General features: G+C 47.1%; 1 protein-coding gene and 2 long non-coding RNA genes across 5 annotated transcripts in view; 1 reads left to right on the top strand and 2 right to left on the bottom strand.

The window, feature by feature from the left end:
- LOC100064891 (interferon alpha-inducible protein 27-like protein 2) overlaps positions 1-16,433 on the top strand; it is a 38,482-nt gene that overhangs the window by 1,363 nt on the left and 20,686 nt on the right. The window lies entirely within an intron of this gene.
- LOC138920634 (uncharacterized) lies at positions 3,992-7,886 on the bottom strand. Its single transcript, XR_011432126.1, has 3 exons — positions 7,551-7,886; positions 4,557-4,760; positions 3,992-4,182 (listed from the first exon to the last, which is right to left on the bottom strand). It is a non-coding gene; the product is annotated as an uncharacterized lncRNA (long non-coding RNA).
- On the bottom strand, positions 11,221-16,045 carry LOC111770397 (uncharacterized). Its single transcript, XR_002803656.2, has 2 exons — positions 15,285-16,045; positions 11,221-14,197 (listed from the first exon to the last, which is right to left on the bottom strand). It is a non-coding gene; the product is annotated as an uncharacterized lncRNA (long non-coding RNA).

Raw genomic sequence — 16,433 nt, 5'->3', positions numbered from 1 at the left:
AAGTGTATATATCCTGGAAAGATGCTGCTTTAGTTTGTCTATTTTTAGTGTACGTGAATGGTATTGTGATACGAACTCACGCTGTTTCTTGTTTCTCCCTCAACATAATGCCTTAGGGATCTATCTATGGGGCTATATATACCAGGAGTTCATTAATTCTGACCACTGATAGAATTTGATTTGTGTCCAACACATTTTACTTATCAATTCCTTAAAGAGTGTACAATTAGGTTGCCAGCGGTTCCTTGTTGCCACAGACAATGCTGGAATGAGTATTGGACGTGTCTTTTATGGACCCTAAGAAAGAAATGGAATTGCTGGGTCGTGGAGTTCACTCTGCCTCGTGGCCCTCCAAAACGGCTTTGCCAGTTTGCACTCCCACCAACGGCACATGAAGATAGGAAGACTCCTGTTTTCCCACTCTATAAGCTAACATTTGGTATTATCTGATATCCTAATTTTTATCAATCTGATATCGGTAAAGTAGTATCACATTGTAATTTTCATTTGTATCTCCTTGATGAGTAGTGACGTTAACCGTTTTTCCATATACTTAAGAACCATGGAGATTTTTTCCTTCCATGAATTACCCGCTTACATCCTTCGCCTGTTTTTCTGCTAGATTTCCTATTATTTTTCTGAATGAATTGAAGGGTTTTTTATATATTCTAAATATTAATCCCTTGTCAGTCTTGGACATTGTAAATGTCTCCCAATCTTTCATGCATTCTGTTAACTTGGTCTTTGCTATCCTACAGTGTAGGGGAAATCCTGAATTTTGATGTAGCCAAATGCATCAAATTTTAGCCTTGTGGAGTGTGCTTTTTGGGTCTTGTTTAAGGATCTTTTCCTTCCCACGGTCGCAAAATATTCTCCTACATTTTCCCCTATTTAGCTTCATACTTTTACCTATCACAGTTAGGTCTTAATTTATCCAGAGTTCACCTTGCATGCAGTGCATGTAGGAATGTGAGATTAATTTTCTCTACATCGTGAGCCAGTTTTCCCAGCGGTACCCACCAAACAACCCACCTTTTCCCCACTGTGTGTGCGATGGCATCTGTATCATATGCCAAGTCTCCATAGACACACGTCTCTGTTTCTGAGCTCTCATTGCTGATCTGTTGCTCTAGATCTGTTTCTGTACCAGGGCTGTGCTGATTTTCTTGCTATGGCTTTGTTATATGTCCTAATATCTGGTAGAGTGAATCCTCCCACTCTTTGCTCTTTTCCTCTTTGTCAAGATTGCCTTTGAAGTTCAAAGCAAAAAGGGTCAGGGCTTACCTCAAAGCTGAAATTCAGGTTTCCTGATCTCTCCTGCACTAGGGAGGAGTGAAGGGAAAATGGAAAGGGGTGGACCTTGATGGGATCAGGATGGAGAGGCACAAAGATGTGGGGGAGGTGGTTTTTCCCTAGCAAATACCTTGCAGCCTCCCCTTTCTGTCAATTTCTGAAATTCTCCTCCTTTTCGCCTTGATTTGCAACAGAATCTAAAGAATACTTGTAAACTTTACCCAGTTTCAGCTAAGAAGTATTATTTCATATTTGGATTTTGTAAAAGCATCCTTTGAGACTTGATGACATTCTTAATGAGCAATTGATTGAATACACAGTTATAGCTTTGACGTTGGCTGTTACAGGCCAGGAGGTTGATGAAGGGAAAATGTTCAGTTTGATGGCTGGAATCTGTAGCTGCTCTAGTTACCGCTCTGTGGTGGAAATAGCCCACACCAGCCTGGCTGCCAGGAAACTTGAGTCCCAGTCCTGGCTCTGCCAGAGACATGCGGTGGAACGACGAGTCCCGTTTTCCGCATCTGAACTACTTTCTCACAACTGGCCTCCGTGTGCCCTCAAAGCAGCCTGTGAAGTACAGAAAAGATGACGACTGTTCCAGTTTTACAGGTAATGAACTTGAGGCTCAGAGAAGTTCTGTGACTTAAGACTTGAACGCACAGCTAAGGGAAGCTAGATTTATTCACTTCATTTGTTCACTTCATTTGTTCATTCAACGGTAGCATGGTGGTTAAATTCGTGGGCTTTGGAGCCCACCTGCCTGGGTTTGAATCTTAGCTCTGCTGCTTCCGACGGTGGGCAAATTACTTAACTGCTCTGTCCTTCCCTTCACTCATCTCTGAGACAGGAGTAACAGTAGTTCTTAGCACAAAGTCTTGTTGTAAGAGTTAAATGAGATAATACACATAGAATGCTTAGAGGACATTCCTGGCACCTAGCAAGCATTCAGTGTTTGCTATTATTATCATTACCACCAGACCAGTGTTCCCTTGTGCACACGTTCAGAAAAGATTTAATAAACTGTGCTGAATTGATTGATTATTGTAGGAGGCAGAATAGTGCTCTCCCAAAGAGGTCCACATCCTGTTCCGCTGAACCTGTGGCTGTGTTACCTTACCTAGCACAAGGGACTTTGAAGATGTGGATTTTAAGGTAGGGAGATTATCTTGGATCATCCAGGTGGGCCCAGTGTAATCATAAGGGTCCTTATGCGTGAAAGAGGGAGGCAGGACAGTCAGTGTCAGGGTGACGGTCAGTGTCAGGGTGATGTAAGGCAAGAGAAACTTGACCGGCCCGTGCTGGCTTTGAATATGGAAGGGCGCCCAAGTGGGCAGCCTCTAGAAGCTGGAAAAGGAAAAATAACCCAACTCTCCTAGAGCCTCCAGATAGTACAAATTGTTATAGCAAAATCCTGGTAACAGCTCAACGCTCGTCTACAAGAGCACAGATAAATTAATTGTATGATACTCAATCAATGGAAAACTATGACAGTGAAAATGAACCACAACTACATAATCCAGCAGAGATGGATCTCATGAGCACGTTGAGCAACAAATGCAAATTGCCAAAGGTTGTCTACATATGATGCTATTCATATAGCATTCAAAAACGATAATATATATAATATCCATATGTGGTTAAAATGACCAAGAAAAAAAGACGATAAAACAAAATGCAGTCTGTTGTTACTCTCTAGGACAGAGATGAGATCAGGGAGGGGCGTGCAGAGGGTAACAGTGACGGGAGTTTTTGAACTGGGTAGTGACAGAGAGTGTTTTATTGTTATGCGTAAGATGTACATATGTATTCCATATAGTATTTTAGGCGTGAAATATTTTAGAATTTTTTAGATCAGGGAGGTTATGCGGTTACAGCTGTAATTTAGCCACTGCATTCATTCATTCATTCTTTCAAAAGACGTTTCAAGCATTCTGGTGTAATACAGGCATCGCTCTAGGTCTAAGGATACAAAGCAGGTTGGGTACCGGTCCTACCATCAAGGAACACAGGTCCTAGGGAGAACAATGGAAATTGATCCAATAATCATAATTAAACATATAGTTACAAACTATGATAACTACTATGGAAAAATGCAGGGAGTTATGAGACTAGTGGAGGAGGACCACCTGACCCACTTTTGGCTAAGTGAGAAATAAACATTTCTGGTGTTAAGCCACTGAGATTTCATGTTTTCTCTTACTGCAGAATGACCCATCTATCTTGATTATTAAAAGATTGTAGGGGGCACCAGAGTGACAACAGAGAGAGCAGGTGGGAAATGATAATAGTTTGGACTAGAGTCATTAAGATGGAGCTGGAGTCCTGTGAACAGATTCAACAGATATTTTGGAGGTAACTAGAGATGCTTGAGGGATGGAGGGGGTAGAGGTCGGAGAGGCAGAGGCATGAAGGATGATTTCCAAGTTTGGGGCTTGTGCAGCTGGATGAATGAAGACGTCACCCACTCTGTGCTCATTCTGTGCTTTCCTTAGTGCCGAGTAGATGGCACCCGCTGACGACTGCCGCAGAGCTCCATCTGCAGCCCCAAGCGGACTTCCCAAAGTCTGCCCTCCAGGTTAGCAACTGTTCCCCGTAGCTCCCTTCTCTTCAGCTTGGGTCTGGGCAAACTAGACAAGGGTCCGAGTGGGTCATGTCTGTTGGAGTCTGCCCAGCACCTGACACAATGGTTAGCACACAGTAAGAGCTCTGTTCATGTTTATTGAGAAAGTGAAAAGAGAAAGAGGGAAGGGCAGGGAGGCTGGCACTAAATTGGCATAGGAGATCTTCTACTTCCTGGTCCAAGCAACCATTATCTCTCTCCTGGATTAATGGAGCCTCTGCTTCTGCTCTTCCTCATTTAAAATCGCTCCCAACATAGCCAGAGTAATCCTGTTAACCAAAAGTCAGACCCAGTCACCTTATGCTCTAAGCCAGAGCTTCTCAACCTTGTTACTATGTGAGACCCAGCAATTCTTTGCTTGGGAGGAGAAGGAAGATGCTGTCCAGTACATTGCAGGATATTTAGCAGCATCCTGGCCTCTGCCCACTAGATGCCAGTATCCTATCCTGACTTCTCCTCACCGCCCCCCCAATTGTGACCATGCAAAATGTCCTCACACATTGCCAAATGTCCCCTGGGGACAAAAATCCCCCTGCCCCAAATTGAGAACCCCTGCTCTAAACTCTGCACTCCCTCCCCATGTCACGCAGAGAACCTCCTCCTGCATCCCCTCACCTCTTGATCTGACTGTTTTCTCCCTCACCTGCTCTGCTTTCTTCATGCACGCTGGCCTCCTTGCTATTCCTGGAAGACTTGCGGTCTAATCCCCGTCAGAGCCGTGGAGCATGCCGTTCCCTCTGGCTGAACGCTCTTCCCTCGCGTTTTCAGATAACTCACTCTCTATCACCTCCTTCAGGGTGTTACTCAAATGTCACCTTCTCAGTGAGGCTAGCTCGGGACACCTTTTCTGAAATTAAAATCCCACTGTGTTAGTTTGCTAGGGCCACCAGAACAAAATACCACAGACCAGGTGACTTAAATAACAGAAAGGTATCATCTGCCAGTTCTGGAGGCTGGAGGTCCAAGATCAAGGTGTTGGCAGGGCTGGGTTCTCGTGAGGCTTGCAAATGGCCACCTTCCCACTGTGTCCTCACATGGTCTTTTCTCTGTGTGTAGGCATCCCTGGTGTCTCTTTGTGTGTCCAAATTTCCTCTTCTTATAAGGACACCACCCTAATGGCCCACCCTAACAGCCTCACTTTAACTTAATCACCTCCTTAATTGCCCTCTCTTTAGATACAATCACACTCTGAGGTACCGGGGGTTAGGACATCAACATATGAATTTTGGGGGACACAGTTCATCCCATTATACCCGCTATCACCACCACTAGCACTCATCAGCCTAACATCTGAATATTTTACTTATTCATTTCATTTACAGCCTTTTTCTCCTCCACTCAGATGTTGTGTCCCATAAAGGCAGGGATTTTGTCCATTTCATTCACCACTGCATTCCCAGCATCTAGAATAATGCCTGGTGTACAGTCAGTGCTCATTAATTATTTGTTAAAGTAATGACTACGCATTGCTTCTCCACTGACTAGCTGTCACCTTGGGGAAATCACAACTTCTCTAGGCCTCAGCTCCCTCTGGCAAATGAGGGAATTAGGCTGGATGATAGAGAATAAGAGTTCTGTTCTAGTTGAATCCTAGTGCTGACTTAGCCCAGGTGCCTTAGAAAAGAGTCTGAGGCAAAGCTTTAAGTGCTAACCCTTCCTTGGGAGGTGCAATCCCAGGGCAGCCAGAGCGAGGGAGAGCAAAGTGAGGCGGCACAGAATGGAAAGCAAATACCTGGCTCTGTGCTGCCAAGCTGGCCCCAAGTTCCTGCAGAGGCACAGCCGGGTGCTCAGCCACCGAGGACATCTCCAGACAGGCTGGGCGGAAGCCCCAGGCCTGGGAACTGTCCATGGGAAGGAGGCATGTAAAGCTTCCTCCTGCCTTCTGTCTCTCATTGGTCAAAGTTGGCTCCTTGGGGAATCAACTCCCCAGCCCTTTAATGGTCTCTCCTGGCTCTTTCAGCAGCCTCTGGGGGAGCCAAATCCCAAACCCTGAGGAGGAAGGCTTCATCCCAGTTAGGAAATGGGGACAGGAGCCTGAAGAGGTTGGCCTCATGCTGCAGAGAACCAAGAAAAGAGGGTTATCAGGACAGCAATTCCTGGTCCCTAGGGCTGAGCAAGTAGCTCACAACCTAGGAGACAGCTGAGACCCAGAGAATCTGAGACGGCCTGAGATGTGTCTAAGACAGGAGGGATGAGAGAAGGAATAAGTGAGGAGGGAAACAGCTGGGTGTCTGGGACAGAGGTCAGGAGAGAGCTGGCGGGGAGCACTGATCAGCTCCAACAGTGGAGGAAGGAGCTCACAGGAGAGCAGCCAGGCAGGGGCCACTTGAGTAGGCCTGGAGAAACTGGATGGAGGTGGTCCTTTTGAAGTCCTGCAGGGGATTCCATGGCTCCAGCCACCCAGCCTCATGTAACTGTTCTAGTAGGGTCCTTGAAGAGGGCGCTCAGCCTCATTAACCACCAGGTCAGACTCCAGGCGTCTGTGGTGATGGAGGGGCTCTGATTTCCTAGGTAAGAAGCTGCTTCATTAGCAGCAGGCTCTGGGTGCCCGCTTCCCCCAGGTACTCCTCCCTATTAGCCGCTGCCTCAGCCCCTCTTCTGATCATCACTTTGCAAACTCTTCCTACCCTCCAGCCGCCCCCTCAGCTGTCTCTGGACGGGGAGAGGGCGTTCACTGCCAAGGCTCCCCTCCTCTGGAAGGGGGTGTTTTTTCTCATGTGTGGGCCGTGTGTTGGGTTGGGCCTCCACTCGAGGGCAGATTGCTCCCTCCAGAGGTGATGATACACGCCAAGAGCAGATTGCACATTTGTCTCCTGGGAGGCAGTGGGCGAGGGAAGCAGAACTCAGTGTGTGAGCGTGGGGAGGGGGTGTCTGCAGAACCGTGATGGGGTGATGGGCCCGGAGAGCAGGGAGCTGGCTGGCTGACTGTCGCTGCTGGCTGTGTGCAGAGGCAGCAGGAGGCTGATTATAGGGCTGGGTCCCGTGGCCCTGGATGTGGGTGCAAGAAGCTGCGTACGCACTTGACTGTCAAGGTGGGGGTGATGGTTACCCTGGTGACCGGGCTAGGAAGTGGGTTGGCCCGGCAGGCAGAAATGCTGGAAAGAAAATATAATAAATACTGGTGGGGGCTTCTCTCCCTCTTTTCTTTTCCTTGATTAGATCACCAGTTAGATGGAGCCTTGTCATCATAAATGAAGTATGACTTTCAGTGGTTGCGCCCACCATATCCTGTTCTGGTTCCCTGTGAACACCCTCCTCTACACCTCTAAGCCCGCTAAGCTGACATAGAAGATCTGGATCCTAGTCCTAACTAGTCCTGGGTCCTGGGACAAGTCACTTCCTCTCTCTAGGCCTCACTCAGACCAGGCAACCTCCAAGATCCCTTTGTGTTCTGATTCCTGGGCCCCACCCACAGACATTCTCATTCAGCAGGTCTAGAGCTGTGCCTAAATGTCTGCATTTTAGCCATTCCTCCCCCCACACCCCCAGGTACGCTGTACCTGTGGTTCAGAACCACTGCCCCTTGGCATTGACCGCACAGGCATGGGAATCATTAGACAGACTCAGATTCTCATCCCAGCTCTGCTCCCTCCTTGGGCAGTTTATCTGTAGCCCATCTGAGCCTCAGTTTCCTCACCTCTATAATGGCAGAAAGAGGACCGCCAGACACAGGTGTTATTGCGGGAATCAGCTGAGATGAGGCTGCAGGAACCTGGCATGTGATAAGGGTCCAACGAGTGTTACACTTTTTAGCTTATTATTCCATATGAATCTGTAGTGTCTCTACTGTCCTCTCCCCTTGCCAGCAATCCCCTTCCATCTGCTCATTCTTCTCCATCTTCTCCAGCCAAATCCCACATCCAGGAAAGCAGTCTCTGCGGTAAGCAAGGAATCGTCAGGCTAGAACGCAGGCAGAGGAGGAGGAACAGTGCACTCACAGCTGGAGTGCTCACACCCAGTTCCAGCTCCGTTTAATCTGTTGCCATGACGACTCATAGCTTACCCACCTCTGTGGAGCAAAATGACTTCCTCCAGCCTTGGGGAGCTCTGGATGTGAACGGTCATTTTACCAAGGCCCCAGGAGATGGCAGGGCTCCATGCCCACCCCCATCCCAACCACCACATTTTCATTTCAGCATAAACTGAGGGCTTCTCCAGCATGAGGACTTAGCTGCATTTCACTTTAAAGCCCCAGCACCTAACACGGTGCCTGGCATACAGGAGGAACTTGAGAAATGCTGGTTGAATGAATAAATAAATGTGTAAATCTGATTCTCTTGAGTCTCGTCATCAAAAATGAGCTTTGTTTAGGAGAGGTAAAATGAAATTAGGATGCCAGGTGTCTGTCATTTGATATCTTTCCCACCCATCCCCTTTGGGCAAACTGCATTCCAGCCTCTTTCGATGGCATTTATTCACCTTGGCATCAACACATTTATACATGGGAAAGCCCAGGGCATGCAGATACAACTCCCCAGCCCCCCAAAGTTTTGAAGTAGTATTGTCTCGACAAATTTGTTCATCTAAACTCTTCCAAACCAGAGTGTTATTAATATAGCAAACTCTAGACACTGTGAAAATGAACCTTTCCTTTGCAGGCACTTGCTTCCCCCATCCGGGAATTTTTCATGTCTCATCAAGTCCCATCCTCCCCTCTCTTGAGGACCGACTCTCTCTAGCAAGAGATGGAATTGATGAAACTCAGATCTACTCAGTATTGCAACTGATTAGCAAATCTCATATCAAAAACAGAGATGAGGGGCCGGCCCCGTGGCCGATAGGTTAAGTTCGCGCACACCGCTTTGGCGGCCCGGGGTTTCGCTGGTTCGGATCCTGGGCGCCAACATGGCACTGCTCGCATCAGGCCACGTTGAGGCAGTGTCCCACATGCCACAACTAGAAGGACCCACAACTAAAATATACAACTTATGTGCTGGGGCGATTCGGGGAGAAAAAGCAGAAAAAAGAAGAAGATTGGCAACAGTTGTTAGCTCAGGTGCCAATCTTTAAAAAAAAAAGAAAAAGAGATGAGAACTCATGGCTCAGAAGTTTTTAAAAAAATTATCTGAGAGATTAATATATCTATTCTGTCTTCCATTACTAGACAATTGTGAGATAATAAAAAATGTATATATTGGTCTCTGCCCCTGGTTCCTGGCACAGAGCTCCTAAAACCTTTGTAATTTCCTAAGTGATAAGAGAACCAGGTGCATCTCTTGTCCTAATATGTGTCTTTGACCCAGTCCCGGACATAGTGCTTGTAAATTCCTTGTAAATTCCTAAGTGATAAGAGCACTAGGAGCATGTTTTGTTCTAATGAAGCGACTCTGGGTGGGTTCCTGGATAGGGGTTGTCACCAGAAAGACCAGGCCATGATTAGAAGCTTGGAATTTTCAGCCCGTCCTCCAGAGAGGGGAGAGGGGCTGGAAATGGAGTTAAGAATTGATCATGCCTATGCAATGGGGTCTTAGAATCATTTCAACAATTGAGTTTGGTTAATGAGGCCTGTGCTTAAGAAGTAACATTTGTTCATTCATTAACCAAATATTCATTGAGTACTTACTATCACCAGGCAGGCCCGTCTTCATGGGCCTGCAACCCGGATGGTCCCACAGGGAGGGCCCGGCACTCAGAAGGGCCCCATGCTTGAGGTTTAATGCTCTCCTGTCACCATCTTGAAATTCTTAACAACTTTATCTTTGAACTTGTGTTTTGTAAGTGAAGTCCAATGGAACGCATGTGCACGAGCAGAGAAGATAATAAGCACGATATGTGTACAGCGGCGAACTTTCCTCATTCACTGGTTTCTGATGCTGGGATTCTCTGTTAGTTAGCCAGCACAATATTTTCTTTTGCTCTGTAATTTGGATTTCAAAGCTATGAAGAGAAGCAGTGCACCCAGTTGCTTCCAGCTTCGCCACTCCCTGTTGGCATATACTTGGCCACATCACACATTTCTTACTTGTCTGTTTTTCCCCTGGGCTTTATTCACTTGTTCCTTCAACAAGGCTGGGTTGAGAGCTGGCTTTGGTTCCTGTCCTGCCTGCTCAGCTCCGTTGCATGAAGGAGGTGACTCCTTTATTCAAATCCAATATGAAAAACTTATTCGATGTAACAAAAATATTTATAAAACATCCTTCTATCGCCTAGCACCCTGCTTGGAGCTAAGAGAAGGCGAAGGGGTGTAAATCAGATGCAGTCCCTGCCTAGATGAGCTTATGACCTAAGAGGAGAAACAAAATAGACAAACTGTTAAAAAGTGCAGCTTCAGGGGCCAGCCTGGTGGCGTAGTCATTAAGTTCGTGTGCTCCGCTTCGGCAGCCTGGGGTTTGCAGACCTGGATTCCAGGCACAGACCAAGCACCACTCATCAAGCCATGCTGTGGCAGCATCCTACATAAAATAGAGGGAGATTGGCAACAGATGTTAGCTCAGGGCCAATCTTCCTCACACACACAGAAAAGTGTGGCTTCATATGATGACCAAGTATTTTAAAAGCAAAACTGACTGCAGTTACTCAAAAGTTACCTCTAAGGCAAAGGGGCAAGGGCAGAGACAGTGGGAGACATAATTTATATCCATGGGTAAATTAAATCTTTATACTACTCGCTCCTCCCCCTTAAAACACAGGTAGGAGAGGGAGTAAGACCTAAGGTGGGTGCTGACTGTTCTAGCAGACAGCGTCAATGACTCTAGCCACCAGAGATATTCCCTGAGTCATTTGGGAGACAGGAATGAAAGTCACCCCCCAAGGGAAAGGGGACAGAGGAGATGGCCAAATACAGGCACAGCAATGGAAAGACTTTTATTTTTTTTTTTCCAAAGATTGGCACCTGGGCTAACAACTGTTGCCAATCTTCCTTTTTTTTTTTTTCCAAAGATTGGCACCTGGGCTAACAACTGTTGCCAATCTTTTTTTTTTTTCTGCTTTATCTCCCCTGTACACAGTTGTATATCTTAGTTGCACGTCCTTCTAGTTGTGGGATATGGCACGCCACCTCAACGTGGCCTGACGAGCAGTGCCATGTCCGCGCCCAGGATCCGAACCCTGGGACGCCGCAGTGGAGTGCGCGAACTTAACCACTCGGCCACGGAGCCGGCCCCCTGGAAAGACTTTTAAAGACAGTGATGTCTAACATTCAGTATTAAGTTGTTGGCACTGCTGGGTGGTGAAGGCCCCTTCTTTGCCAGTAAATCTTCAATAGAATAAAACCCCACAGACAAAGACCCTGTGTCCCGAGTGGGGCTTCTTCACCATGAAGAATCACATTCATTTTTACATCTCCCAGTGTGTCTGGCACTTGGCAAGAAATTGATGAGTATTTATTATAAGAAAGAAAAAAATAGAAGAAATGTTTAATGAGTAGACACAAGTGAGAGAGCGAATGCTGGTCCACTTGCACCAGGGTTTCTCTAGCCTTCACATCCGAGTATGACTTGGAGATGCAGAACGCACAGTGAGGTACTTCCAGACGGTGTGGGTTAGATGGCGGGATGAAGCCGAGCTTTTGTTAATTTCTATTTGGAGACCCATCTATAAACAGATGCTGTGGCCCAAAAGACTCAAAGCACCTCTGCGGTAAGCCTGTGTCCGAATGGCTCACATTCAGGATGAAACAGACTAAGCAGCTATCAAGTGCTTCTACACAGTTTCTCAGCAAGACCACGCGAGGATCTTTAATGCTGCGCGCTGTGATCGCGTTTGTCTTGGCAAATGGAGCTCCAGGCAGTCCGTCACCACCTGTTTCGCCACAACACGTGCTAATGCTTTTTCCTGACTCACGCTGGCTCACTGTTTCGTAAGAGGGGGCAGCTCCGTTTCTCTCCCTGTGTCACCACAGTAATTATTGAGAACAAAAATTTGAACAATGAGAACCTATAATTCTCTAGTAACATGCAAAAGTACTGTCGTTTACAACCAAATAATCTCCTGAGTATTGGGTAATGGAAACCATCATGTTCTACTCCAGCTTGCATGGCAAGTGTCAACCTCGGCTGTGAGTGCGATTAGAATCACACACTCACTCATTCACTCATTCAGCACATGCCAGTGACATGGCAGGCAGGGGACATTATGGAGTCTAGAGTCTGGCTTTTTCCCTCCCACACCTTGATTCAGGGAGAGGGCCTGCCAGAACAATGACTGCTTGATGCTGGGCTCTAGGGGAGTCATGACATATATCACAGACAGCCAAGAACATTCTGGCTACCATGTTCGAGGGGCCACAATATAGGGGTTTAAGTCTCAAATCAGAAACCTCCTATATATCCCACAGACACGATGCAGTGGGCTGCTCTGGGTCTGAACCCTAGGCCTGCCCCTGGCAAGCTGAATGGCCTGGACAGGTGTCTTCCCCTCTCAGAATCTCTACTGCAGGAAGTAAAACAGAAATAAGTTATGTCTCTTAGGTCACTCAGCAACAGAAAATAAGAGGGAGTGATGGATTTAGAAACTAAGGCAGATCTTAAGAATGGATATTCTCTGCTACTCCAGGCAAATTGGTATAACTCAAGGCATAGCACACGTTAAATGATAAGCATAAGCAGATAAGATTAGTTCCTCTTAAAATTAGCTCCAGACCCATGAAACAATTTCAAGAATATTACAGCCTTTCAAACTCTTTGTTGGGTAAACACACCGCAGTGGAGTCTAGAGAAGAAAGCAATGCACACACAAAATGTCCATCTACATTCAACAGCGACCACAGCTCTCGATACACGTGAACCCAGACACAAACAAGACTTACTTAACACAGTTTCTAGTTTTGTTGCTAAGAAACCACGACTGCCTGGTATGAGTGTGTGACCGCTCTCTGTCTTGAGTCAACTCATTATGCCAACAGAATTAGAGTGAACTTAACATTAGAGAATGGAATGTGGGATTACATTTTTCATAACCTATACAGCTAGTCTATTATTGTCCAGAGACCTAAAGAATATTTTCCAGAACATAGTGGAAGAACAGAGAGGTCAAGGAAGAATTGAGATTATATAGGAGGGAGGAAGGAAATATGACTTTTCACATGACAGTCCACAAGGGCCTACCAACTGGGCGGCAGCCATTCATCTTCTCTCCTTTTTCCCTTTCAAATACTGTGCTGTCATACTAGTCAAGCATGGACACCTAGGGATTGGTGCCACAATGGAAGTAGACCGGAAGAGTGAGAGCAATATTTCCACAGTTATGGTCATTGTTACCCTAAGCCACTCCTCTCTCCTGGTCATGGGAGAAAAAGTCTAGTGGGAACGTGGTGGCATTCTCCCCAGGAGTGAGAGGGTCAAAGGTGATTGGCGTCTCCTCCTAGTAGCCTGTCCCAGACGGCTGGGAACCCCTTAGCCTGTGGGTGGCTGCAGTTTCCCAGAATTCCACAATCACCCGGAAGCCCAGAAACACAGCCAGATGGTTTCTCTCTGTGCTTCTGGAGGACATTTTGTAAATCACTTCTCTTAGGAAAGCAAATGGTCTCAAGATAACTGCAAATTATTCACTCACTCCTTCAGCTGGATATAAGTTCCTTCACCCCATTTCACTGGACAATCAATTTTTTCAAAACATTGATGCAAGCGATGACACACCAGCACCGGAGAGAGCACGGGAGACAGATAAGTTAGCAAACGACAATTCAGTGTGGTCGGTAAGGCGATCAGTGTAAACACACAGAGCTCTGGGGCCCCAGATAAGACACCTATTCCTGAATGGGACAGGTGTGTGTGTGTCAGAGAAGGGATCCTTGAAGAGGTGACCTCTGAGGACCCGCAACTGTGGCTTCTTCACTTGAGAGCAGACACTTGGCCTCGGTCACCTTTGCATCTTCCCTCTGTCTAGCACAGAGCCTCACACTGGGCGGACGTGCAATAACCACGGCCTTGGACTGTCGCCTACTCAGGCGTCTCAGATGACCCCTGACCCTCCCAGCCATTGGTTTCACCTCTCTCTAGCTTGCTCATTCCTTGAGTCCTAGGGTAAGCTCATTTGTGCTTGTTTAGCTTTGATTTGACCATTTTATAAAAACCAAATCAAAGTCAGCTTCCAGGCTCTCATCACGTCTTGAAAGAGGAGCTCTTCCGCTCTGGGTCTAAGCAGAGCCTGGCTCTCCGGGCCCGTTCTAGGCATCAGTGCTCTGAAGCTCCCCAGACCAAGCCCTCCTTCTCAGCACCTGCAGGGGGTTCGGGCCAGTCAGGGGGCAGATGGCAGGGCTGTCGCTACCATCTCCATTGTCAAAGCAACACGGCTCCTCTCACAGCTGTGTGGGCACGCATAGATTTTGTTTGGGGCAGTAGTTTTCTAGAAAAATAATACAAGTGTCAGTTAAACTCATTAAGTCGGAAAAAGGAAAAAACACCTACTTGATGTGTTAGTTAAATTTCGAATGACAGCCCTTTGTAAAATACACCCGATGTTAGAAAGAAGACTTAGACACTGGCTGTTTAAAAGCCGCCTCTTATCAATACCTAATTTATAGAGCTACATCACGTGTCTTCTTCAAAGTCCTGTCTGTGGGGGTAAACTCTGTACCCTAGACGTTAATCTTCCTTAATCACTGTTTTCATTGTGTCACTTTTCTGCTGAAGAACTTGAGCTGATGCCTAAGTCCCACTGAAGCCAGTCCAAAGTCTCAGCCCTCATATTTTTTACTGCAAAGTCCCTCCCCACCTTGGCTTCCTGCTCTCCCCAGGACTGTTGCCTCTGCTTGTGCTCTAAACCGTGCTCATTCCTGCCTCCATACATTCGGTTATGCTCTTCTCCTGCCATGAATGTGCTTGCCCTTTCCTCCACTAATAGTAAAACACCTTGCCCTTCAAAGTTCAATGTGTGCCTGCTTTCCTCCTGGACTGTCTCGGATAACCGTAACCCTCCTGTCCTCCTCAGTCCGAATCCTCCATCGTTTATGCATATGGTCTGTTCCGGTCTTCTGCACTTCCACGTGTTTTGTGTCTCTGTTTCAGCGGTGGAAGGCAACATATATGACAGGAAGCTCACTGGATTTGGTTTGAGCCTCAGCTTTGTCACCTATTAGCTGTGTGAACTGGGGCAAGTTACTTAACTTCTCTGATTCCTCATCCATAAAAATTTTTTAAAAAGGACGATAATGTATACTTTGCAGGATTGTAGTGATTATTAGAGCTAATGGGCATAAGTGCACCTGGCATACAGGGAGCTTAGTAATGATGACCACCATTGGCATTAGTGATCTGCAAGGCTTCTTTCTTTTGGCCTGACCTTCTCAAAGGACGTGATTAAAGAGAGCTGGCTGGCTGCCGAGGGGGCAGGAGGACAGTGACTTCCTCCTGATCCCAGCCCTGTCTGAACATGCAAACTCCTCCCACCCGTCTCCTCCCCTCCTGCCCGCCACACACAAACTGCCACTCACCATTGTTGGCTCAAGAGAGAAACTGTGCATTTTGATCCAAGAATGTTGTTTTGTTCTCCTTTGTGCCTTGGTCTGGGTGTTTCACGTAAACATGTCCTCTTTAAGCCACTCCCTCTCCCCCCCCGCAGGGCCCAGCTCAAATCCACCGCCTCCCTCTTCCTTTCAATCAAAACTTGCTTGGAGGGGCCACCCGGTGACGCAGCGGTTAAAAGTTGCACGTTCTGCTTCTCGGCGGCCCGGGGTTGGCTGGTTCAGATCCCGAGTGTGGACATGGCACTGCTTGGCAAAAGCCATGCTGTGGTAGGCATCCCACGCACGTATAAAGTAGAGTAAGATGGGCATGGATGTTAGCTCAGGGCTAGTCTTCCTCAGCAAAAAGAGGAGGCTTGGCAGCAGATGTTAGCTCAGGGCTAATCTTCCTCAAAAAAAAAAAAAAAATGCTTGCTTGGAGTGCCTGTGAATCCTCACCTGGCTTTACGTGTCCTCTGCCCATGGCCCTGTGAGGAGTCATGGAGTTAAGCTGGGAAAAGCCCTTAGAATAATTCCTGGTCAGAATGAGCACTGTGGAAGTGTTGGCCTTTATTTTTGTCATCCTTGTCCTCCATCACGGACTGTGCTGGATGCCATCTGTCTGTCCATCTGTCCATTCGTCAGTTTTCCTCTCCAGACCCAGTCTCTGTCCACAGAGGCTGACTCCAAGGGACTGCAGCTACCAGGCTCCTTGCCTCCAGCTTCCTGTTGGGCTCGGCTGATGAGGAACCCTGATGAGGGACGGGAGGAGAGAGGAGAGTGTTGTCAGGGGACTGTTTTGTCCCAGGGCCTTGCCTGTGGGCTGCTGAGGGCTAAGGCCACAGGAGGCCCCTCCACACAGCTTTACCCCTCTCCATTTCCAACAGTGGCTCCCCCCCACACCCCCTCATGTTACCAGCCCTGAAATACTGCACAGTCTCTTTACTAAATTCTCCTGAAATTACCCAAATTGACTCTGTCATTTATTTCTTGCCAGGACCCTGCCTGAGACACCTGCTTTCTAAACGTTGTACATAATCACGTTTTGTTTGGCCAAATGTCATAGGTCAGTCGGGTTCCCTGAGGTTCTTCTGGATGCACTCTTTTAAAGACCATTTTAAATGTATATGTATTTTTAAG

This window comes from Equus caballus, chromosome 24 (assembly GCF_041296265.1).
Source record: "Equus caballus isolate H_3958 breed thoroughbred chromosome 24, TB-T2T, whole genome shotgun sequence".
NCBI classification, from domain to species: Eukaryota; Metazoa; Chordata; class Mammalia; order Perissodactyla; family Equidae; genus Equus; species Equus caballus.
Note: the sequence above shows the minus strand (reverse complement) of the source record. Positions and strands in the feature narration are given on the sequence as shown.